The sequence below is a fragment of the Perognathus longimembris genome, chromosome 11 (genome assembly GCF_023159225.1).
Source record: "Perognathus longimembris pacificus isolate PPM17 chromosome 11, ASM2315922v1, whole genome shotgun sequence".
NCBI lineage: Eukaryota > Metazoa > Chordata > Mammalia > Rodentia > Heteromyidae > Perognathus > Perognathus longimembris.
This window is the reverse complement of record NC_063171.1, coordinates 12,322,170-12,347,640: the sequence shown is the minus strand read 5'-3', so window position 1 is coordinate 12,347,640 and position 25,471 is coordinate 12,322,170.

Sequence of the window (25,471 nt, the reverse complement as noted above, 5' to 3'; positions counted from 1 at the left end):
ATCTGGAATAATTAGTACTTATCTAGAATAATCCTAACAGAAGATCACAATAACTCAATAATTATATGCATATGAACAAATAAGACGATGTAAGCAAAATGAACTGCAAGTTTTGGAAACAAATGGTTTATCATTGTTGTTGTTATTTTCATCATACCATGTGAAATTATACCTTATTTTTTGTCTTTCGTCCCCATGGTTTTACCCCTAATATCACTGTAACTGATTTTGGTACCCTGGATATTGTAATACATATATTGAAACTAGGGAAGGGAAGGGTAATCTCAAAATGGAGAGACAAAGGATAAAAGACAAACCAATGCCACAGGAGTAAATACAAAACTATATTCTGTAAACCAACTGTACAACTCCATACTACTTTCCAGAGTTGTACAATTGTACAACTCATGAGGGAAATGGGGAAGAGGAACATGGAGGAAAATGAGGAAGGAGGTAACAAGTTGGATAAGAAATGTACGCAGTGACTTACCTATGAAACTGTAACCTATATGTACATCACTTTGACAAAGAATATATAATTTTTTTAAATGAGAATAATACTAGGTAATTAATTAAGTTTGTTAAGATGGATGGATAATATAAAATACTTAAAAGAGTGCCAAACTTATATCATCAGTGTTTAGATATAGAAAGAATAGATGTCTAGATATGTATATTATGTATAAAACATATCATTTTCTTTGGGAATAAGGAATGAAATAGAATAAGCAATATGTGAATTTTGTCATAGCATATTTATAGATGGAAAATAATGGAGTTTACTTAGAGATGAGCCATATTTAGTTGAAGAATACAAAAGTTTCATAAAGTAAGGTTTTTAAATTAAGATTGAGGGTGAAGCAGTTCAAGTACACTGAAGTAGCAAGCAGAATATGAAAGGGAGGAAATTTTGTGGCATAGGAACACAGAAATGATGAAAAACGAAAAGCTAATGTGTTTGAAATCCTTCACAACTAGACAATTTAGTACACAAATTGGCACATTCACATAAATTTCTGTCTAGAATAGGAAAGGGTTCTAATTGTGAGGTATCTCCTGAAGGTACACATTAAATTGGCAGTATAGAAGGCTCATGCAAGTACTATTATAAGAATCCACATTGTTCTTGTGGTTGTGAAATTAGGTTTTAGAAAAATATATACTTGAAAAGGTGCTTTGAGCAAAGATTTGATTTGTTTTCATGTTATGCCTGGTGCAAAAATATTTGTGATAGTACAATTACTTTATTATTAATTGTTGCATTATTTTATATAAGGTGATTTATAATCTCATTTTCCATGTTATTAATAGCTACTATGTTTTAATGTAAATAAGAATACTCCTTAAAGATGATAAACAGAAAATATATTTTTCACTCTTTGGAAAACAATGGCTATGTAGCAAATAGATTTGGTGTTAAATTTATTTTGAATTCTTTTTCCATGCATAGAAGTGAAAATTTTCATTATTATCTGTCAAGCTAAAGCATGTAATATTCAAGAACTTGATATGTTAACAAAATTGGCCCTTTCCTATTTGTTAAAGTTGATACATAATATTCACCTTAAAACATGATTACTTTGTACATGAGTTTCCTTCCTAAATTCACTGACCACAATCTCAAAACATCAAGTAGGCCCAAGCACATGTATAAGGAATAGTTATCAAGGAGATGGCAAACCCTGAGACACACTTTCCAGATATGTGTCATGTACAATTGTTTAGATCTACAGATAGAGCCACAGTGATGGCAATTCATTGAAACAGAAACTGGAAAGCTATTTTCTTTCTCATGTTGTAACAGTAAACATTATACGCAGCCCAATATGGAACTCATAGTCATCCTTAGGAATAATGGATAGACACATTCCTTTTTTATTTTATTTTATTTTATTGTCAATCCTGGGGCTTGGACTCAGGGCCTGAGCACTGTCTCTGGCTTCTTTTTGCTCCAGCCTAGCACTCTACCTCTTGAGCCACAGCACCACTTCCAGCTTTTTCTCTTTATGTGATGCTGACGAATCGAACCCAGGGCTTCATGCATGCTAGGCAAGACTTTACCACTAAGTCACATTCCCAGCCCAATCAGGGCACCCATACATACATACACATCTGTGAAAAAAGTAAATGTTTTAACTTATCTACATAATTACAGAAACAAGACCCTATTATCTACATCCCATGTTGCCATTTTTTTTATTATTTCCTTTGTACATAATACTTAGACTTACTTACTCTCTTAAAAGAGCTCTTGGACACCTCATAGGAGGAGAGGGAAAGGGAGATGGGGAGGGGGAAATGAGGGAGGAGGTAACAAATTGTAGAAGAAACGTACCCATTGCATTACGTATGAAACTGTAACCCCTTTGTACATCACTTTGACAATAAATAATTATTCAAAAAAATCCAATGAACAATGCTAGAGAAATGTGATCAGTGGAGAGAATTGGAACCAAAAAGTGAGTCAAAAATTGTTCAAGGTATAATGTATGCATGTATGGAATGCTCACATTGAAGTTATCAGTAAAGTATAACCAAAAAACAAAAAAAAATTAAAAAGAGCTCTTGGAAACAATGTAACTTCTGATACAAGAAATGTGTAGGGTTGAATGAACATCATGTCTGGAAGATACTCCTTCCACCATGAAGTTTCTTCTCAATAACTATTCTAAATCAGCATTGTAGCTTCCTCTGTACCACTTACAGTTTTATGTAGTGAACATCTTTAGATTAAAAGAAGGAAAGCATGGAAGGGGTTAATTTTATGCTACATTTCACTTCAGTATCTGCTCATTGTTATTCTAAGGAAGTTATTCCAAATGGCACCAGTATAGAGTAAGTACCCTTGCAAATATAAAACAAACAAATCTACAGCTTTGTTATGGCTTCCTAGGGTCTGCTTGCCATATTGGAACACAAAATATTCTAGGGATGTCAGATCAACTACACTTTACTCCAGCCAAGCACATTTATGTGTGTGCTGCCTGGCACCCTGCCACAGCAGAGCTGTTTCCCATTCATCAAATACTGCAGCAGAGCACTCTAACTAGGCAACTGCTCCTCATTTCTGCCCAAATCTCTTTATCATGGAATTGGGCTCCTTTCAAAAACTTTATCATTTTGAAAAGGGGCTGCAATGCAGAAACAATGTCATTTATCAGCCAAGGCAAGGAGACTGCTGAGAAATGATGAATTTCCTGTACATAGTTTTAGTTTATCTCCAGTTTATTTTAACTTCTTCTTGCACTTGCTGGATACTCTTGTATGACAAGTGAACTTTAAGAGCCTCATGATCCTCTCCCTTGTGCATGTAATGATGTAGATGTGCATTTATAAAGTAATATTTTAACAGATTGTAGACAGAAGGCAAATTGGAAGAAATACAGTTCCTTTGTTTTATTTTTTTATTCACTTGAAATCTTGCTCTAGTCTCCTGAGTGCTGGAATTACGTGTTTGCCACCACTCCAAAATACACAATATTTTGAAGCTATATCATGTTTAGGGTCTCTTAATACTGTACTATAATCTCCAGTAGATTCTCAATCATGAAGTTAAGTAAGCAATGTAACCTCATGAAGTTGTTATGTAAATGCTTGAACCTGCAATCATCTCATTTGAATAACTAAATAAGCTTTGAACATTGGCTTATTAAAATGATACTGTGTTTCAAATGAAGTCTTGCACTTGAGCCATCTTGGACCACAATTCTCTCTTTGATGCCTTATTGATACCTGGAATTACAGAAATGAGCTGTTTTGTTAGATGACATGAGCTTTTAATATTTGTGAGGGAAGGTAAAAGAGAGGCTGGGCCAGCCTTGAATTGTGATCCTCTTTTCTGCCTCCTGGGTAACTAAGATTGTACACATGAGCCATTATACTTAGCTCTAAGATTTCTAGATAGATGGATGGCTGGATGAATAGATAGATAGACAGACAGATAAATAGATGATAGGTTAATGATAGATGATAGATAGATAGTTAGATAGATAGATAGAGATAGATAGATAGATAGATAGATAGATAGATAGATAGATAGATAGATAGATAGACAGATAGATAGATGACCTAAATCATTTAAAGCTTGGAATGTGTTCAAGTTGAAAGATAGAAGAAAGAAGGAAGGAAGGAAGGAAGGAAGGAAGGAAGGAAGGAAGGAAGGAAGGAAGGAAGGAAAGAAGGAAGGAAGGAAGGAAGGAAGGAAGGAAGGAAGGAAGGAAGGAAGGAAAGGAAAGGAGAAACGAATCAAGGAAAAGAAGGAAGGAAAGGAAGACAGAAGAAAAATTATTCATTATAGAGTATTTTATAAATATAAATATATATATATATCTACATACCCACACACATATACACACACACACAGATATATATATATATATATATATATATATATATATATATATATATATATATATATATTCACAATTGTTTAGCTGAGCCCTGGAGAAGTCTAGAAGACAGCTAAACTATTGTATTTGTATATTTCAATTATCCCAAATGATAGCACAGTACAGACTAATAAGCTCAAAGAATAAACCAGACTCCATTCCTACTGTGTCATCAGTTACTGTATCATATGCTAATAGGTTTGTCCTAATGATTTTGAGTTAGAAGGACTCATGATGTTAGTGGAGAATCTGGACCAATATGAGCTTATATAGTTTATTAGTTCATGACTGTATCCTGACAATAATTCAAAGTTTAGTAAAACATTCAGAACAATTATACTCTCCAGCATTGCTTCCTCTAAATCTTTACTGTTATTAGGATTTTGTTTGGCAATCTTCCTATGCTGCAATTAATTAAAAGGCATCCAGTACCTTACACAAAAATTACCATGCAAATCTGCCTAAACATTGAAAAAATAAAAGCTGCTCTGTTTTGAAAATAGTACAATTGGCATGTGTAATTTGTGGTAAAGTGTATCAGGACCCAGAGAAATTGTTGTTTGGATTTGTGTTGGGACTAAAACCGCAATGCACCTATTTTTATTGTCCCTTGGTGTGTTGTGTGGAAGGAATAATGGAGACTTGGAAGAATTCATAGCTGAAATGGCCAGGAATTTACTAAAACTAATGCTATGTTTGAAATCTTGTCCCACAAGGTGATAGTCTTATGGGTGTGAAAGCTTGGGAAATGATGAACCATGGTGATGGATGGAGATAAATCACTGCCATGTGATGACCAATGAGAAGTTACATCCTGTGACCCAGGGAGCAGGGTCCACACCACACTGCTGTCACTTTCATCCAGGTTTTCCAGAGGAAAACACAAATTTCTATTGTCTGGGACCACACATTTAATATTGTTTGGTAGAGTATCCAAAGGTAACTAAGGAACTAGAAGAATTGAGAAGACACATACAACCTTCAATCTGAGTGAGGAGTTGACAAAAATGGAATAATACCGGTGTATATTTCCTCTTCTTAACGATGAGGGAAAGATAATACTACACAGCAAAATGTGACGGTTTGCAAGCAGAAATAGGAGGTCAATCTAGAAGTCTCAGGGCCTGATGGAGTTGGAAAAATTGCTTGCTCCTGGATTTAAGTGGCAACTAAGAAGTCAAAAATTTTAATGAGACCAAAATTATTTGCAAAGTTTAATTTGGTATGATTTTTCTCACCCTCCTTTTACTTAAAAATATTTAAATTAAACATCATTTATGGGAAAGAGGAAGTGGAGTAATAGATTATGTAGAGGGAACAGAAAAGGTAAAATGACAGAAAGATAGAATAATGTGTAAGAAGAAAAAAAGATATGAGGAATAAGTAGCAAAAAACTTGGTGCTTATTAATGCACATGTAGACATGGTCAAAATCCTTTAGATATTTTTTAATAATAATTACATTTCCAAAGAAATCACATATCTGAATTTAAGACGATGTACTCTATAAAATATATCAATGTTTAAAACTTTAGCTCTTACAAAAATAATATTTATTAATAAAAATCCATCCCCAATGAAATGGTTTCTGAGTAAAAAAAATATGGTTAAGCCATGCCAGTTAGAATACCAATAATCAAATTTAAATTAAAATTTGGAAAAAGAAGTATATATCAACCACATGAAGTTTAAGATACAGAGTCAATTTAAGATTTATTGAAAATGAAATGACAACACAGAAGGCAATATGTGAAGATATTTGTAACTGGATAATGTAAGAATCTAATGTAGCTAAAATGTGAGAATTCTATGCTTACCACTAGAATTCTTGACTGAAATATTCATAAACATTTTAATAACAAAATTGCCAATATCAGGAAGCACAGAGACTAGAGGAGAAAAATCCTAACAAATAAATGTAAGAACAAAATAATGAATTATGAAAAAAATCAAAGAAAAAGTAAAATTGTAGATCCATAAGGAAGTATGATTTTGTTCCTTCATGTATAGGATGTTGAATAACACGATTTCTAGATGATATAATATTGCAAACGTTCTGAACTCAGTGACATGTATAAAGAGGAGATTGTACATATGTACATTGCTTTACTATTGACACATATATAAAAATGGGAAAATAGGCAGTAAAATAAAAATATAACCAAAATAAATGAATGTATTAATAATTCTTTGTAACGGGGGCCCTGGCACATAGATTCTCATTGCGCTGACAGATCTTTATCAGTCACTAACTTGGTTGTGATTTGTGGTCATCTTCACACATTTGACAAATATGAAATAGATTATACAAGAAAAGAGTGGCTAGACTACAAAAGAGATTTACTTGTTTGTATTTTAAAAGAATGTTCTTCCTGATCAATGTACTCCATGATGCTAGACTCATCTGTGGACTTAGAATCCTTCTAAACACAGTTCTTGGCAACCAACTTCATACATACTAGACTTGGCATTTGACATTAAATCAATTTTCTACCTTTCCTGACAGATTTTTGTCTATCTATACAAGTATAGATACCTGTAAATACCTGGTAGACTGGATATTGCAGAAGTAAAATCTTTAATTATTAAAATATAAAATGTTAAACATAAAATTTTAAAAATCTTTCTTTTATTAAGTCTTTAAAACCTGCTTTCCTCAGTATAGAAAATAAATAGGCTTAGCATCTCACAGTTTTTTACCTTTGAGAAAATGCATAATATTCTGTTTTTCTAAGAAACTAATAAGTGAATGCAAATTCTTTTCATGTGTCCAATTTCTAAAGTATTAAAAGAACATACCTTATAATTCATGCTTGGTAGAATTATACTTCAGACATTATTATATTATGTATTTTATTATAATTATATCCTATTATACATAAATAATTTTAGTATTATTTAATACTAGTAATTCATGTATAAAGTTATAATAAATTTCACATTAAACTATTCTAAGTAAATGTTCTACCTATATACATAATTGTTCAACTCACAAAGTAAAGACTGCAGGAACCACATACAAGAATGATGAGGGGGGGATGAGGGACAAGGTAACAAACAGTACAAGAAATGTATTCAATGCCTAACGTATGAAACCGTAACCTCTCTGTACATCAGTTTGATAATAAAAATTTGAAGAAAAAAAAAGAATGATGAAATCTTGGTATTCAGTCCATAAGGTTGACATCTTTATTTTCGATTTTTCTCATGAATCTTAGGTCATTTTTTTCAGAAAAAAAGTAATTCATAAACTTGTTCATTTCACTATAATTTTGCAGTCATTATACTACTTTATTATTCACTATCAAATTATCAAAAGGTTATCAGCTTTAAAGGGCAGTTTCTGTGGCCAGGAGTCTAGTCAGGAATAATTTTAGAGCTGAGTACTTTGCTCAGAACTTCCCAAGAGGTGATCCGTGTACTGGCTCTGATGCATGTTTGTGCAACCTGACATGCACTTCCATACCCAAGAAGCGTGGACAGAGTTCAGTGGCTTGCAATTGTAGATGTAGGAAGCCATGCTCCTAGAAGTCAGGTACTTCTCTATCCAGAATAAGGTAGTTTGTGCTTTCAGAGCTGACTGATTAGCTTCAGTCTATTATCTCTGTCTCTATGCTCTTTGTTTTTCTTTTTCTTTTTTCTTTTTTGGCTGGTCCAGGGGATTGAATTTAGGGCCCAGGCATTGTCTCTGGTCCTCTGTACTCAAGGCTAGAGGTCGACCACTTGAGCCACAGCACCACTTCCGGCTTTTTGTGAGCTGTTTATTGGAGATAAGTATCTCACAGACTTTTCTGCCCAGGCTGATTTTGAACCACAATCCTCAGATCTCAACCTCCTGAGTCTACATGCTCTCTCTTCATGGGGTTCATTTGACAGGTGAGAATACACTGTGGTCTCCCATTTAACAAACTCAAAGTCGGTGGAGTAATGACCTTAATCACACCCAAAAGCCCCCTTTTTTGTTGCATAATGGGATCAAATCATTGGTGTGGAATTTATCATACTCACTGAAGTTAAGAGAAATAATTATATAGGGTGTTTGCATGATGGGGAAGATATCATGGACAATTTAAGATTCTGCTTAACCAAAATTAGTGAATGTTGGGTATAGCCTTTTTTGTCTATGCATACAGTGTCTGCTGTCAGAAGAATTCCAGAATGAGCCTCAAAAGTGTTTCTAAGTAAATTAAACCAACCATATGGCAATAATTTAATCAATAAAGAGTTTTCACAAGCTTAAAAAAGGAGTAAGAAGCATTCAATAGCTATGTGCTTGTGTATAGCTGACCTTTTAGTCTTTTGTGTTTTATTTATATTCTATCACATATATATGATATATATGTGAGTGTATATATACATATATAATAGAGAGATATGTATACATATATAATTTTATAAAACACAAATTATACAGTATAGTACAAGGTTATATTTCTGTAAAAATAATTATGTTACAAACAGTTACTGATTAAAAGATATGTTTGGGGGCTGGGAATATGGCCTCGTGGCAAGAGTGCTTGCCTCATACATATGAAGCCCTGGGTTCGATTCCCCAGCAGCACATAGATAGAAAATGGCCAGAAGTGGCACTGTGGCTCAGGTGGCAGAGTGCTAGCCTTGAGCAAAAAAAGCCAGGGACAGTGCTCAGGCCCTGAATCCAAGGCCCAGGACTGGCAAAAAATGATATGTTTGGTTTTACATTTTTATCCCCACATAAATAAATAATAGGAAAGACAAAAATAGAAAAAATAAAATATATTAAGTTTTAATGTAATAATTTAAGACTACAATACACCCAAACTAGATGCCTATTTCCATGATTAAAAACTAAAAAAAAAAAAAAAGTTGAAAGGATATTGGCTTACCTTAAAAATATATTAGCTAGTGTTTATTTAGCACCTAAAGAGTGCCTAGCTGTCAAATTCATTTTCAACAGTGTCAAGTTGTTTTAAATTTTCATGTAATGGAATGTAATAATTCTGACTTTAGCAATTGATTTATCCTTAATGGGTCATTTCTTATAAAGAGATGAGATACTCACATTTCCTACATGTAATTTACATATCTCCAAATCAATTGATCATTTTACACTGCATATAAAGAATTAGAATGGGAATTTACTGCTTCACTTCCATAATAAAGTAATTGTTCCAGGATGATTAAAATTGTGTCTACCTTTCAAAAGGGAGTGCCTCTGATCAATATGTGCAGTATTCATAAACTGTTTGTTGAATGTAACCCCTATGTAGAGCAACTTCACAAAAAATAAAAATGTATTAAAATATTTCTAACTTTTCCTAGTAGTTCTAAATAAAATTGCATTATTAATTTTTTTAGAAAGAGTGCATACCACTTGCTATTTGGTTTTCCAACTTAAAATATAGAGAGAACAAAAAGAAAATTTGTGATTTTTTATCCATCTCTCTAGCATTCTAAAGTCTTTGCCTATAAGTACCATGAAATTCTGGCATAATATTTGTGCAAATTGGGTTTTATTTGATCTCCAAATCTTTAAAAATTCAAAATTAGTCTGTTTTACCATGGACTTGCTATGAAAGTACTTTGATTGAAAGTTTGCTTATAATTTACAGCATACCTTGGGAATTATTTAAAGCTGTTACTGTCTTAATCACAATTTCTCTAAATGTTATGGTTTCTTTTTCCTAGTGGTCACTAGTAAATGTCATGACTATGACTGAACTCTCAGAAATATAGAAGGAACATCTGATTAGACCTCTTTTCCTTCATTGATCACTAGAACTGACTCATCCCAACTGACCAGCTATGCATATTTTCTATTTTTCTATAGTCCACAGAGAAATCTTCCCAATTAAGTTTATTTGTTGAAAAATTGTCTTCTACTTAGGAGCAGAATATTGTTTAGTCAAGAATATCTGATTGGGTCTGGCTCACTTCACTTAGTATAATTTTTTCCAAGTCCTTCCATTTCCTTACAAATGGGGCTATGTCATTCTTTCTGATAGAGGCATAAAATTTCATTGTGTATATGTACCACATTTTCCTGATCCATTCATCTACAGAGGGGCATCTGGGTTGGTTCCAGATTCTTGCTATGACAAATTGCGCTGCAATGAACATTGCTGTGCTGGTGGCTTTACTGTGATTTTGTTTGTGTATTTTTTGGATAAATACTCAAAAGTGGGGTTGCTGGGTCATAGGGGAGTTCTACATTTAGCCTTCTGAGGACTCTCCATACTGCTTGCCAGAGTGGCTGAACCAGTTTACATTCCCACCAACAATGAAGTAGGGTTCCCTTTTGGCCACATCCCCTCCAACAACTGTTATTGTTAGTTTTCTTGATATATGACATTCTTACTGGGGTGAGATGGAATCTCAATGTTGTTTTGATTTGCATTTCCTTTATGGCCAGTGATGTAGAGCACTTTTTCATATGTCTCTTGGCCATTCCCATTTCCTCATCAGAGAAGTCTCTTTGTAGGTCTTTAGCCCACTTGATGAGTGGGCTATATTGGGAATAATTAGCACAGGTTTAGGCAAGTCACAGTAGAGGATCACAAGAGCCCAATAGCTATACCCTTATGATCACATAAGATGATGCTAAGTTAAATGAACTCCATTTTATGGAAATGATTGTTATATCACAGTTGTAACTACTTTCAACATCCCATGTGTATCTGTAGTTTCTACTATTGATGATGTTCTTGTATCACCTTCTTGTGATTGTATCTACACTATCTCTGTAATCTTATCTGAGTGTATGGGAAACAGTGTGTACTGGTATTAGAATTAGGAAATTTAAAGGGAATACCAAAATTGAGAGACAAAGGTAAAATAAGAGAAACAACAACAAAAGCAATACTTGCAAAACTGTTTGGTGTAAGTGAACTGAACACCGCGGGGGGGGGGGGGAGGAAGGGGGAGGGGGAGGGGGGTATGAGGGACAAGGTAACAAACAGTACAAGAAATGTATCCAATGCCTAACGTATGAAATTGTAACCTCTCTGTACATCAGATTTATAATAAAAACTTAAAAAAAAAAAAAAAGAATATCTGATTGCAGCTCAAACTGGTAGCTCTGGCCAGTAGTTCTAGCTAATTCAGGTATTGGCTGAGATGGAGATAACAGTTCAAGAGAGACTGGGCAGAAAATTTAATACCTTGTCAGTGAAAAAGTAAGTGATAAGAGTCCAATCCTGTAATCCTACATATCTAAAAGATTAGTGCAAATGAATTGGGCCAAGATGCATGACTACACAAGAAGTAAAACTATCACAAAAGTTAGAATTGGAGTTGAAATCCTAATAACAACTTCCAACACACACCCCACACACAGATCCACTTAAATACAAAAAATATGAAAAATACATGATTGAATTACCAAAGCATTTTCTCCTTTTGTCCATATACCTCCGAGATACTGCTTGCTGAGCAGGTATTCTCCCACTTGTTCCACACCCACTGCATCTTGTTTTTCAGATATGTTCTCCTTGATTTTCCTTGGATGATCTGAGGTTGCGATCCATTTACATTTACTGTTCAAGAAACTTGTAATGTATGGCTATCCACCATGCTTGGACTGAAAATGGTTTTATACTGAGGATAAAGCAAGTGTGAAATGGGATGAGGAAAGAGCACTGGCCTGGAAACAAAGACGCCCAAAGTGGAAGAAATATGGTGAGTAATATGAAACGAATAAATAGATTTACTCAAAAAATAAAGAGAATTCACATTTATTTTTCAAAAATATGTTTTCTGTTCCATAGAGAATGAATTACAATGCAACAAAAGTTAAAGACAGAGGTTTACTAGGTGGTATTCAAGGCTATAGACTCAACTTTTTGCTTCAAGGCTAGTTTTGAGAATCAATGTTTTACTCTTAGTAATTTTAAAATGCATTTATTTTGAGAGCCAGTTTGAAAGTAGAGATTTCAATATTGAGTGGGAATTGAATGGGAATAAAAAAAGAAATACATAAATAATAAGCCTTCAATGTTTAGGCTTGAGCAACTCTGCAAATTTTAATGTCTGCTTTGGGGAAAATAAAAAATGGTGTTTAGTATACATTATGTTTGAAATACCAATTAAACATCCTGGAGGAGATGTAAAGTGGGTGATTACAGGCATCTGAAGCTAAGATGAGTGTTAAATTGTGCCTGCTGGCAGTCTTATCCATTACTTTATCCCAGCTGACACGATCTCATTGCCTTGTACCAAGATGAAGATCAATGATTATGTGTTGAATCATAAAACATTTCTCATCCCTCTGAATTTTCACGTGAAAAATTTTACCTTTTTTTATAATGCATGTTATTCAGGACAGTGATAGATTTATACTATTACTGATATTTTTCTTTGGGCTGATAAAAAAAAAGGGAATGAAACAAATAATTCTTAGGTGTTTTTCTGAAATAATTGAAACTGTATTTTTCTAAGCATATAAAATATTATGCTAATCCATTCCTAGCATATTATTTTTAGAGAGCAAATATTTATTAGCTTCAAGATCATGTTAATTAATGCTTGTTATAAACATTTAAAAACACACACTTATTTTGAAACTGTCCTTTAATATAAATATTTGTTTCTATACTATATTTCTTTGGGATGGAGGTTTTCCTTTTTTTTAACATGATAAAAGCATAGTGTAAATAACAAAAAAGCAATGCAAAATTTCCTTCTCCAGGCATCAAAATCCAATTATATTTTATTATAAAAATTTGAATATAGTAAAAGGGAAGGGTGAAAGAGGAGAAAACACCAATGTATATCGTAAGTAAAATGAACAATTTTCCTAGAAACAAGACTAACACAGCTCTTCCAACATCTTCTTAGTATTCAGAGGACAAGATACTGGAGAAACTTTAGATAATGCCAATATTCAGGGATTTTCTTCTCTCACTCTGTATTTTCTTTGATATAAAGTTGTGTGAAAATAAAATAACCATTACACTGACATATTTTATATTGATATTGATATATACTTCCTTAGAAATTTAATAGTGTGACTGCTTTCTTCTAACCAGTCCTCTATTTTTTTCTTTATATCAGCAATGTCTGTTTTGCTTTCTTATCATTCATATGCTCACTGGAGTAACACTTTTAATTTCCGTTAAGAACTGTCTTTTTTTATTCTGTGTGGCACAAGTGGCCTACCTTTGAGCCTGTCCTAGCTTTATCTTCCTCAATAAGCCAAATCAATTCTAGTATAAATTTAAAGTGAGAGGCATCTAAATCTTCCTTTCAGTTAAATATTTAAAGGCCAATGTAAAGATAGTAATTACCAAAATTTCAGCAGTGGTTTGGCTCATGGAATCCATCATTCAAGATTATGGGATTAATGGGAAAAAGACTGGTTACAGCAGCCAGTGGCTCTGAATGGTAAACAGAGCTACTCAGAAGGAGATCTAAGGATTGCGATTAGAAGCCAGTCCAGGCAGGAATTACACTAAATGAGATCTCCCTTAAATCTGCAGTATTTCAATTAATACAGTTGTATACACTTACATACCACCCAACATATTTACTTATAAGTTTCTAAGGCAAATACAGCTTCACATATAAGAGGAAAATATGCATTTTTTGTCCCTTTGTGCCTCACTTATTTTATTTAAGATAGTTGTTTTCAGGTATTGTTATTTCTTTACAAATTATACAATATCATTTTTTCTAATGGATAAGTAAATCTCGTTGTGTATATATAGCACATTATATGTTACATTCATTAACTGAAGGGCGTTTTACCTGATTCCATACCTTAGCTATAGTGAAGAGTGCTGTTGTAGTTAATTTCAACATGTCACATGAAACCATACTGTTTTTTCCCCCCTAGTATTCCCTTCCTGTGATTTTACTCCTGCTATCACTGTAACTGATCTTCATACCTTGGATACTGTATATACGTGTATTGGAACTAGAGAAGGGAAAGGGAATACCAAAATTGAGAGACAAAGGAAAAAAAGACAAGCCATTGCAATAGTGATAGTTACAAAACCAGTTGGTTTAAACTAACCATACAACTCATGGGAGGGGGAAACTGGGGAGGAGGAAGACAGGCGAAAAATGAGGGAGGAGGTAACAACTTGGATAAGAAGTGTACTTGCCTTACATTTGAAACTGTAACCCCTCTGTACTTCAATTTGACACTAAAGAAGAAAAAAATTAAAAAGAATGGTGCATTACACACACACACACACACACACACACACACATACATGGCATTAGGGAACATTATTGGAGTAAAGATATGAGATTCATTCTGGGCCTCAAAATAAAGCAAGGCCCTATATCTTTAGATGTAGAACTGAAAGAATTGAGCATATATAAGGGCAACATTGAAATTGGCAGCAGAATAGAAAATTCTTAATATCAATTCCTTAGAAAGTCAGGATTACTTTTTCAGCCTTGGTACTGAGTGTGGTATGAAGATGCATATAAATCCTGAAGATTCTTCACAGAAATAAATTTAAGGAAGGAGGAGAACAGATGGATTTTTACATTGAAAGAAACCATCTTTCCTATAGCTTCTATGAAATGATTTCATGCATTTTTGTCATTAGACATCCTCTATGTTTTAATTATAAACAAAATGAATACAACTTTCCACAGTCAATGTTCCTAACATTAAATTGTGGAAGAATGGAAACACTTGTATGATTTTAGATAATGCTTAGATAATGCTTAGAAGCTCATATGGATTATGACATCTCATATTCATGGCTTTGATTTTTTTCTGTACTTCACCCTGAAAAATGTATTGAATGTGGAGTAACAAAAGAAAAACTAAGTACAAGAAATCATTTAGAATTATTATTTGGGGCTGAAATTCATGTTGTAGCTACCAGAATATTGAATCACATTGCCCGCTTACTGTAAACTCATATCAATTAAATTTATCGCAATGATAATGAAATCCTATAAGGATATTTTAAAGCAAAATATATTGATAAAGGCAGATATTTCTCCCAATATCATTTTGTGTATGTTTTGAGAATGCATTATGCTCTTCAGCTATTATTATAGTCATACAGAAAGGATAATATTTTATTATTTCAAGTTGAGAGAACAATTTGTAAAGAAAATAGCTGGTCCTCTTGATATTACATTCACACAGAGACAAATAGTTTAAATGAACCATGATTAATCTGGCCATCAGTGTTAAAGCAATCAAAGAATAATAGGATATACAACTCTGATAGTATTTTGAGACTCTATAACTTGAATGCCCAGAGAATATTGAAAAAGATAATAGCTGAAATAATATTGTGAAAAGAACTAAAATATGACTCAAGGATTTAAGAAGATAAAATACTTTGTAGTAGGGCAATGAAACATCACCAACAAAAAGTGCAATAAAACTTAAAGATGAATTAGTAACACAGTCCTATCAGGAAAATCTTAGAAATCATCTAGAAGAAAAATACAGATTATTTTCCGAGAGTCATTTACCCTAACCATGTTTACCCTAAAAACATTTACCCTAAAAAGTAAAAAGGAGAGAGGGGCAGGTTACTCATGCCTGTAATTCTAGAGACCTAGAGAAACTATTCGGGGAGCAACCTAGGCACAAATATCCATGAGAATCCATCTCTGACTAGCTAGGAAATATCTGGGTGTGAGTTGGAGCTCAAATGTTAGAGCCTTCAGCCAGCAAGCCAAGAAAGCATGTGGCCTATAAATTGGAGCCAAGTACCAGTTTAGAAAGAGAAAAGAAAAGTGTTATATTCAAAGAAAATGAGAATAATATCCTATAAAAGGCTTGTGAATTTTTAAATGTGTATTTGAATAATCAAAACAAAAGCAATTATAAAATAGTTTGAATATAATGAAAATGTAGCAAACCAATTACTCGAGGAAAAGAAAAAATTAGTCAAAGGTTCAAATTTCAGAACCAGGTTAAAAAAAAGAAGATATGGTATCAAAATGGAAGCAAGAGAGTATTAAACATAATTCAGAGAAATGAGAGTGATACTAGGTTTGTGATTCTGGATTGGGTAGCCAGCAAGTTCTTGGTCTGTCACAGAAAAATATTAACCTTGAAAAGATGAGACTGAAGAAAGAACAACATAAAAGCAATGGGAAACACAATCTTCAGATCAAAGTGTGGGCAGACTCAGGAAGGAGCAGCCACTGAGTCCTCATAACTCATGCTTCTAGTTCACTCTCCATACATGGCAGTGGTCATTGCTGGAGATCTGTCTTGTGAGGCATTAAGTTCTGGAGACTGACTGTGCTTTAAAAATTCTTCACACACAGTAGGCCAGGGAAATCTGAGTCCTTTTAGGTAAGACCAAGGCCTGGTATTTTCTTCAATCTGCAGAGACTCTGTGTCAGCAAACCTACTCTTTGTTGTAAGTCATTCTGCTAGCATGGTCAAGATTTGATTTTTATGAACATTCAAGCTATTATTTTTCCTAATGTCTAGTTTAAATTTTGTATCGAGAAAGGTAAAAAGGAAAGTAAACACAAATTTTAAGTAAGAATGTGTATTTCTAAACCTTGGCACTGGTGGCTCTTGCCTGTAATCATATCTACTCAGGAAGCTAATATCTTATGAACGTGATTCAAAGCCAGCCTAGACAGGAAAGTCTCAAAGACTCTTATCTTCAGGTAAGCAACAGAAAAACAGAAATAGCACTGTGGCTCAAACTGGTATAGCACATCCTAGAACAAAAGAGAGAGAGAGAGAGAGAAAGGAAGAGAGTGATTATAAAAGGCAAATACTAAAAAAAAGTGTGATTAAGTATTAGTAGGAATAATTTTTGACATTATATTGACATCTTAGGTGAAAAAATTAAAACCATTATGATTCAAGAATAAAGAGGAAATATAGAGAAAATTCTATTCATAAAATATAATTAATTTCCAACTGCTACAGAAGTATATGGGATGAGTTTGTATTAAATTCTTAGTGAAAATAATTTCCAACAAGGAAACAGAAACAACTCCATGAAATACTTATATGAAATATTCAGATAAAAAATAGTACTAATATTTAAAAATTCATCCGTGGCTCTTGTCTCAGGAAGATTTTTCAAACTCATGCTCAGATAAGCAGTATGCCAGAGCTACTAAATCCTCATGGAGACAGTACAAAGAATTTTAGATTGCATTTGAAAACTACCCATAAACGTCTTCATAACATTAGCAAAACCAATTCAGAAATATATTAAATTTAATATACTATATAATCAAGAAAGAAAATTCCAGAAATGCAATTGATATAACAATTAAATGTCTGCATAATTAACCAATTAATGTAACTAAGTAAAGGAGAAAACTTGTCATTGGCAAATGGTGGAAAATGTGCTAAATGCAAACTTATTAGAAATTATTTGTAATAAAAACAGAAGTAAAACTCTAAGTAAACCCTATTTACTAACCTAAACATATATTACAAAACAGTGTTAACAAGATTTTCAAAAACTTAAATTTATTATTATAATTACTATCACTATTACATGAATTAATTGTAGCTAGGATTACAATTCTATAAGCCAGTTTTTGAGTACAGTGCTTATTGTCCAAATTTAATAATAATAAATATATACAAATTTTAAACATTTCAAGAGGAATGTGGTAACAACAATAATTAAGGAAGCAAAAATTCAAAATCAAGATAAACTCCCCACTTTTATAAGGGAAAGGCAAAAAGATTACCACATCAAATTCAAGTAGAATAGAGAAATTTAGTAAAATAGATCAGCTACTCTGGAGATCTTTCTAAATCTTGAGAATAACTGAGTGTGTAGCAGCCACATGCCTTGTTAATTCCATTGCTAGTTATTTTCTCAAGGAAATAAAGGATCTATTCACAAAATTAAACATGTAAGAATATTTGTAACACACTCCTAAAAATCTCAAATTGTAAAACCCTTATAGTTCATGTGAAAAGGATCATACATAGTAAAAGAAATGTTCTTTTTCCACAAGAATAAGTTGCATAGGGACAGATGCTAGACATAATTATGATCTGCAATGTACATACAATTGTAATACTAAATTGAGGCATGAATGATGGAAGAAGTGATGAAGATCTAGATGCATTATATTTATAAATGGGCACATTGAACTGAAAGCCGTTCATAAAACTATTGATAGATAATAAAAATGAACTCAATATAAAGACTACAACCTAGAACTAATAGATCAGACTCAAAATTACATTTCACATTACTTCTAAATTTTTTTGATTCAAATAATTTTTTACATATTTTTATTCCTTTTAAGTAGTTGTACAAAGGCATTGCCATTTAACAAAGCCGTTTATGAATACAATATATATTGATCAGTGTCATCCTTTTCAACATTCTCACTCATCCCTCCCTTACCTACCCCTTCCCTCATTCTTCTTAATTTTATAGGATATGCATTGGGTTCTTTTAAAAAAAAATTATTATAAAACTGATGTACAGAGAGGTTACAGTTTCATAAGTTAGGCATTGGATACATTTCTTGTACTGTTTGTTACCTTGTCCCTCATACTCCCTCCCCCCTCCCCCTGTCCCCCCCTGAGAATTTCTTACTAGTTAAAAATATTCTGACCTTGTATTATAGTGATCTGTGAAATATTATTAATTTTCGATTTTAACTCAGCAAAATGGTTATTAATCAATTAAAATTCTCACCCATATAAAATGATTTATGACTAAGTGCTGTCAATTTATTCCTTCCTCAGGGACAAATTAGCAACATTCTGACTTAAATTAATTCTATATTTTAAAATAAATAGTAGGTTTTTAGAAAATACTTGAATCATGGTTTATATTTTATAATACATAGTAAATTTAAGACACATAGAATTTTCCAAGTGTTTCTAATGCAAAAAGCAAAAATCTGTCAATATAAATTCAAATGATTGATTCAAATTTACATAATCATTATGTGTATATACCTGTGTGTATACTTGGGTGCTGTCCTGGGGTGTGCACATACACACACATACCTGTTTATCTGTGTGTGTGTGTGTGTGTGTGTTTCTGTGTGTGTGTTTCTGTATTTGAGTACTGTCTTGGGGATTGAACTCAGGGCTTAGGCACTTTTCGTAAGCCTTTTTTTTCAGAGACAGAACTCTACCACTTGAGCCATAATTCAACTTCTGCTCTTTGATGGTGAGTTATATATTGTATCTCACAGATTAACCTGCTAGGGCTGGCTTCAAACTACAGTCCTCAGAACTCATCTTAGTAGCTAGCATTACAAGGGGATGCCACCAGCTCCTGGTGAAAGTGCCATTATTTAATATCTTAGATTGAAACTTCTGAAAAATTAAGAGCAAAATATATTTAAGCAGGAGGAAGGAAACCAAATAGTTCATATTTTTTTAAGTGTGTGCTTTTCTGTATAGGGAGAGTACTCTAGATGAGACAACAGGAGTATGAATAAAATATCATTAGATATAGCTGTTTCAAATATTGAATAGTCAATGCAACCTGCATAACACCTGTTTTTGCTGAAAGGATCTGGCAGTATTATAAGTATTGCATTGGTCTGTTAGTGGGTATTCTTACACTCTGTCTATTTTCACAAGCCCTTGCTCTTCATGAAAGTGCATCAGCTAATGGTTTAATTCCTCGCCCTTTTCAAATTGTGCCCTTCAGTTTAACTTAACAAACCCATTCTAAGAGCTTTTAAAATACCGTGCAACTCTCCATTCATTTTTGTAATGATGAGAAGTAATCACTTGAAAAGTAAAAAAAAGTCTTCTCTTTGTGTGAATTAAATGTTACCTTTCTATTGACTGCCATATATTTTTCGTTTTATCTTTTCCTAAAAGAAGAGTATTCATCCAATAATAACCAAATTGCAGTCACCCAAATATCCATGTCTGGGGAATCCTTAGATAACCAGAGCATTTTTCTCTAGATCTACCCGCTGTCCACTTGATTATAGTGTGTATTTTCTCCTTCCTTTGTCTGAGTAATCATTGAAGTTGTTTCTCATTTAAATGATCTCTGCTTTGGCAATTTTAAATTAATTCCTGCAGATATTTGTGAACTGTTTCATGCTTTGGAGTTGAAGTACACGTTCAGTAAAGTCAGTGGCACTTATTGTTATGGTTAAGCCCAGTTTCCAAATTTTGATGAGTATATGTTGAGGAGCAGAGCATAATTGCCAAAAACAACCAAAAACAATCCTAGGTAAATGTAGAGGCTTACCATTACAGAGAAACTTTTACTCCTAGAAAAATAGCCCAAGTAAGTTATAACAGTATAGGCATTCTGGCCAGAAAGGAAAAATTGACTTTGCTGGCCTGAAAACACAGATTTGAGCTCTGAGGGGCATCCCACCAACATGCTAGTACTGGCGCCGGCACAGCACCCAGCACTCCGTGCACCTAAAGTACACAACAGTGATCAGGAAGAAATCCTCCAGACGGTGGAAGACAGACATAGATCACAGGCTGAGCACTGACAGGCCAAAATTCCAGAGAAAGTGTGAGTACCCCACTAAAGACATTCTTACTCACACCCACAGAGCAGCATCTGGAAGATAGGCCCTCCCCATCACCAGAGCAAAGCGCCATCTTTGACCCTGGTATAGACTGGGCCAGAGTAGACAGGAACTAAAGCAGGCCAGGGGAAAGTGAGGACGAAGGGGTCATCTTTGAAAAGGGCAAGAGTAACTGAACAGTGGGAGCCAATTTCGCCAAGGAGAAGGTCCCTCCACCCACATGGAAGGATCTCTCACTGTTCTGTGGCTCACAAACTCAGGTAAACTCAGCCAGAGGTTCCTCACCCCACCCCAACAACACTGAAGCTGCAGTGGGAATTTCTAAAATCAAACTGAAAGCGGCGAACAGCTACTGGTGATAAGGAACAAACAGACGGGAGAGTAAACAGTTCCTAAGACAGATAAACGGTCCCATTACAGTGGACACCCAATTCCTACCAGCAAACTGAACTGAATTCTACATCCACCTCTGCCCAGGAGAAGGTCGACCTGGCCAGGAAGGAGGAACCTCCCCCGGGCAAGCAGCTCTCAGCCAAGTTAACCAGGCCCGAGGCGCCCCATCCGGCTGAGTTCTCAGCCTAAAGAGGCAGGCCCCACAACAGATGGGAGGAGCCATGGTTCCTGAGATTGTTCAGTGCCCCCCAAATACAGAAGAGACCCAACTCCTACCTTCAAGCTCTGCAAACCACAGAGCCCAGGATTTAAATAATAGGGAAGGAGGGTCAGAGCAGATCCAACCGCCCAAGCTGAAAGTAAATCAAACCAGCCAAGCAGCAGGAAAATAGACTGTAGACCATCGCAAGGACACCAGTGGAAAGAGCCCACCCAAACAAGGACGAATCCCTTTCATTTCGCATGGTTGTCTGTTCTTGTTGATTCTTATCCAATTATTTTAAATTTTTATTTTTTATCTTGCATTTTTGAGTTGTTTATTTATTGTTTTTGTTTTATTTTTTTGGTTATATTTTTTGTTTTTTTTTTGTGTTTGTTTTCTGTATTATTTCTTTGTATCTCTTTTCACACTTTTTTCTTTGAAATTACTTTCCTTTGACTAATACCTTTACTCTTTTCTGTGGATTTTCCATTGTTTATCATTTTAGTGTTGTTCTTTCTACCCATTCTACTCTTCTCTAACTTTCCACTTCACTGAAACTAAACCAAAATCATTATCCCCCATTCCTTTTACTCAATTCTCTTCACTACTCCTAACTTACCTCCTAAATTTACTTCAAGGATCTCCAGACCACATTGAATTCTGGCTATCGGCAGATTAGACTGAAGGTATCCCTGTTCAATCTGAGTGAGTCAAAGGGGTTCTTAGAGAAATCCCAATAATAATAAAAAAAACTTAATGTAAGAACAAATTTGCTAATGAGGTTATAATGGTAAGTAAGTAACTACTGAATACAGAGTTCTGGGTTGGTTATTATATTAAAATTGTATTCTGCAGGGACACCAAATCTGCTTTTATATACAAAAAAGTAAAGGAAGGTATCTGTATATGATTGTGAACCTCCAAGATTTATACAGCAGGGCTTGGTAAGGTTGGCTTTAGGTTTTAAATGGTACTGATAGGTGCTTGTAGATTAGTATTTCCAATCCAAATGGGCAGAAGAAGCACAAGAAAGATGGCAAGTCTGGAAACCTCATCTCCCACTCAAAATAAGCAGAAAGCAGAGCAGTTAATCAAAGATCTAGACGAGAACCCTCAAAACACTTTACAAACTGTACTGATAAAAATGTTAAATGAATAGTTTGAATCTCTTCAGACAAGTATTCTAGAGCTTGAGGAGGCAAGCCAAAGATAAATACATCAATCCACCCACAAATTAGTAGAGGATTCTATTGCCTCCACAAATAGAAAGAACTTAAAGAGTCCAATGAAAAGATAGCTACCCAGCTAAAAGAATTGAGAGACATCACTCAGAGCCAAATTAATGAAGTAAAGATGTCCATATGGGACCTAAGAGAAAATTATAGCAAAGACATGGAAGCGATCAAGAAAGACCAGTCAGAGGAAGGGAGATTTGAAATCAAGTAGCTAGCCTACAGAGCAGACTAGATCAATCGGAGGATTGAATCTCAGGAACTGAAGATTCCCTAGACTCTATGGCGAAAGAACAACAACAACAAAAATGATCCAATCATCAAAACAGATCACTTCAGGAGCTCCAAGATACAATCGGGAAGTCCAATTTAAAGCTAATAGTGTGATGCCGAGATTTCTGGTCCCCAAAGACCACCAAGGAGCTGATACTGACGCAAAGGCACAATAATCTTTATTGCAAGCTCTAGCCTGGACTCTCAACTGTCACTGATGCAGCGGATCTGGATTGAGAGCCCTGACCCTCAGATAGGCAAGGTTTTTATTGTGGTTACAACAGGGGCAGGGTATTTCCAACTTGGCAGATACTTGATTGGATGGCATTTAGCAAGCAAGTATTGTCCTATTTCTATTGGCTATGTATCTTTTCAGTTATCTATTTTGGCTTTGATATCGGGAACTGACCTCAATATCAGGAATTGACAACAGGTGGTCATGTAGCACTGATGCAGGGGGTTAATGCAGGAGATAGAGCAAGTTACAAATGGATTAAGCAAGCCACTTACAGAAGCAGAATATTCTAGTCAGGCTGACCTAGTACCAACTTTATTTTAACAATTGCGACCATGTTTTCCCATTACTACTAAGCAAGCTTGAGTGGGCTAAAACAATCCAGTACTCAGTCATAAGTAAACCAATGTGACAGTTACCATGGCATTTCTATGATTATGGTTATTTCTATAGTTATTTTTTTACTGTTCGTTTTCATGGTTGCTACCCAGGTACAGAGGGGAACAAGTGCTTCCCACATTTTTAAATGTCAAAGTATAAGAAACTAGTCTTATGTGTGCTGGTGCAGCCCTCTAGCATGTAGTCATCACCAGGGCTTAGAAGCTATTATAATCTTAACACTAAAACTTATATTTAGTTACTCCAGTTTTCAGTTCAGCCCTAACAATAGGAATCAAGGAAAACCTAGAGAAAGAAGTTAATGGGATAGGCAATACATTCAACAGAATAATAGCAGAGAAGTTCCCAAATACCCTGAAGGATAGGAATATCCAGATCCATGAAGCATTTAGAAGCCCAAACAGACAAGACTATAATAGTACATCCCACTGACACATTGTAATCTGAACAGGATCAGTAGAGACCAAGGAAAAAATCCTTAAAGCTCCTATGGAGAAGAAAACAATCACATATAAAGGAAAAACAATCAGAATTACTGCAGACTTCTCAGCAGAGACCATGAAAGCAAGGAGATTCTGGAATGTGGTATTCCACACCCTAAGGAAAAATAACTATCAACCAAGCATAATGTACCCAGCTAAACTCTCATTCATAGCCAAAGGTGAAATAAAAGTCTTCCCCAGTAAGGAAAAACTGAAACAATATATCTCCACCAAACCATCCTTACAGAAAATCCTCATCGATGTCCTATACATGGAAAATAATCAACATTACAATACAGACAGAGAAATGAATCAAAATAGAAAACGGGGATATTAGGACAAGAATAGGGAAGACACAGCCTTAGAAAGATATTTGTAATGAAAGGAAAAAGATCATCTCTCAATCCTGACTCTCAATATTAATGGACTTAACTCTCCAATTAAATGACAAGGGCTCATCAGTTGGATCAAAAATCAAGAGCCCTCTTTCTGATGCCTCCAAGAGACATCTACTCAGTAAAAGCAAACATTTTCTAAAAGTGAAAGGCTGGAATAAAACCTACCAAGCAAATGGCCTCCATAAGCAAACTGGAGTTGAAATCCTAGTAACAGATAAAATTGAATTCAAATTAAAAATGATAAGAAGAAACAAAGTTTACTATATGCTAATAAAGGGATCTCTCCTACATGAGGTTATAACCATCCTAAATATCTACACCCCAAATACAGGAGCACCCAGCTTCATCAAACAAACACTACTGACTCTAAAAACACTCATAGATCCAAACACATTGATTGTGGGAGACTTTAACACTCCACTGTCACCTCTGGACAGATCAACATGCCAAAAACTGAGCAAAGAAACCTCAAAACTAAACAACTGCAAAGACCAACTAGACTTAACTGACATCTTAACCGAATATTCCACCCAGCAGCAGAATATACATTCTTTTCAGCAGCACATGGAACATTCTCCAAAATAGATCACATCATAGGGCACAAAGCAAATCTAGACAAATTGAGAAGTATCGAAACCATTCCCTGCATTCTCTCAGACTACAATAGAATAAAATTAGAGCTCAACTCAAACAGCCACCACAGAAAACCCTACAATTAATGTAAACTAACCAACACATTGCTGAAACACAAGTGGGTCATTGAAGAAATTAGAACTGAAATTCAAATGTTTATGTAAATAAACCAAGATGAGTACACAAAGTACCAGCTCCTTTGGGACACAGCAAAGGCAGTACTCAGAGGAAAATTTATATCTCTGAGTGCCTACGTCAACAAACTGAAGAAACAGCAATTCAACAACATAAGGAAGCACCTTAAGCTCCTTGAAAGAGAACAACAAGGCAAACACCAAGCCAATAGACAGAAGCAAATAATTAAAATTAAATCATAATTAAATGACTTAGAGTAAAAAAAAAAAAT